Here is a 2,279-nt window from a genome sequence, read left to right as displayed (position 1 = left end):
ATTATGTTCTTCTAGGAAGCTCCCAACTATCTTCATGTTAATGCCTTACCAGAAGGAAAACAAGCTTAACTTGACAATGGCAAGGCCTCAGGTATCCTGGGAGTCTTCTTTAACATATGAAAATCCTTTTGAAAACCTGTTTTCCTTACCTCCCAACCCCTCACCACTCCAGGGCTGCAGCTCTTTCTGCCCAGAGGTCCTGTCCCTGTGCTTTAATAAACCTCCGTTTTGCACAAAGACTCAAGAATTCTTTCTTAGTCATTGGCTCCCGACTCCACCCTACCAGACCTCACCTATATTCCAAAACCACATCATCTCCTCTGTGAAGTTCCCCTGAATGTGGTTCCCCCACCTTCCAGGTAGAGTTAACCACTCCTTCCTCTTGTTCCCCAAAATTAGATTTGTCTCTTGGGAGGTGTTGAGTCAAAAGACACAACCAAGGGACGCCTGGGTGGCTCGGTGGGTTGAGCCGCTGCCTTCGGCTCAGGTCATGATCTCAGGGTCCTGGGATCGAGCCCCGCATCGGGCTCTCTGCTCAGCAGGGAGCCTGCTTCCCTCTCTCTCTCTCTCTGCCTGCCTCTCCATCTACTTGTGATTTCTCTCTGTAAAATAAATAAATAAAATCTTTAAAAAAAAAAAAAAAAAAAAAAAAAAAAAAAGACACAACCAAGCCAAAGAATGGGAAAAGGAAGGGTTTTACTGGCAGCAAGTAAAGGAGAACACCAGGGATCTTTCCAAACGTGGTGTCTCCCCAATAGCAAAATCAGGGAGGTTTTAAGCTAAGGGTAAAAAATATAATCATGAAGGAGCTTGTACAATGGGAAGTGCAGCCTGGAACTGGAGCAAGGTTCCTCTTCAGACGACTCAGTCCAGATCACAGTCACCAGGGCTGGCAGGAGTCAACACCAATTTGAGTGAGGAACAGGTAGGGCTAGGTAGGGCTAGGTAGGGAGAGATAGGTCAGAGGCCATGGGATCAGGTCAACAAAATTAAAAATTAAAATAGAGATAGAAGGAAACCAGAGATAAGGGGAAAAACCAGAACATCCAGTCCTATGAGTCAGAGGTGGGGTCTTGTTATAATAGCTACTTATAACCAACCAAGATTACTGGATCCTAAAAAGGAAGTAAGCCATTGAAGGTGTTATCACTAGTCCTTACTCAATGGTGTTATCAATAGAGATGTTAAAAGGATTTAAGTTCCCGAGTTAGCTTTCTCTAAAAGACCATCCCTAAAAGCCCTCAGTGGCAACCCGATTCGGACCCCACTCACTACTGAGAGCTTTTCCTGCGTCCTTCCTTAATAAACTTCTATTGCTTTACTCACTCTCCTTTGTCCAGGAGATTCATTCTTGAACTCCATGATATAAGAACCTCAGCTCTCAAATTCTCTGGCTCCTGTGGGCCTGGTATCTGAGTGCTCAAAGGAGTTTCAATCCTGTAGAGATAACTCAAGAGCGTGCATCAGGTCAGTCTTCACTCTTGAATATGATTAAGTTCTCTCCCGGCCTGATAGTGGCTGCTTGTTCTTCCATTCTTTCCCAAGATGGCAGGGGTCCAAAATGACCTTTCTTATGTTGAGAAAGCTATGTCTGTCTTTGTTTTTCAGGGGACCGCTAACTCTTTCTGCTTGCAAGAGCCTCCCTTGAGATATTTCGTTCCTCATTCTTGAGGGGTCACAGGCGGAGGTCAGTCTTCTGTAACTGCTTCCTGCTGAGTTTCGGTGTTGTGGTCTCCCTGGTTAAAGAAGTGAAATTCTTCTCCTGCTGGTCAAGCTAGATAAGCTTATATTATCCCCTGGAGTGTTCCTTAAAGGTTCTTCAAAGAACAATCTGAAGTTGAATTTGTTATAATCAGGAAGTGACAAAGTTTACTAGGAGTCTAGAGATGTAGGAGTCGAATAGGAAGAGTCCATCATTTCTAGTACTTCAGGGCACATTACATTTGATGACTCAGGAATTTAACTCTCCCTGAGTAACTCGATTTTCTGAAGAGGAGCCTGAGATCTGACACCAGTTCATAGCTGTAGTCTGTTTCATCCCCTTCTTTGTTGCCCAAAAGGGGTTCAGCTGCCTTTTTACTCTGGAATGATGGATCCAAGCTTTTATTCTCTGCAGGTTAAAGGAAGAAGGGGTGGTTAACGACACTAAATAAGGCCCATTCCATAAATGCTGTAGTTGATCTGAGGGGGTACCTGTTTTCCATGTCTTCAGATACACCCAGTCTCCTGGTTGATAGAGATGACTTTTTATTTTGTGGGGGCTGGAAAGCTTAGGCTGG

This window comes from Mustela lutreola, chromosome 1 (genome assembly GCF_030435805.1).
Source record: "Mustela lutreola isolate mMusLut2 chromosome 1, mMusLut2.pri, whole genome shotgun sequence".
Taxonomy (NCBI): Eukaryota; Metazoa; Chordata; class Mammalia; order Carnivora; family Mustelidae; genus Mustela; species Mustela lutreola.
The sequence above is the reverse complement of the archived record's forward strand: the minus strand, read 5'-3'. Positions refer to the sequence as shown.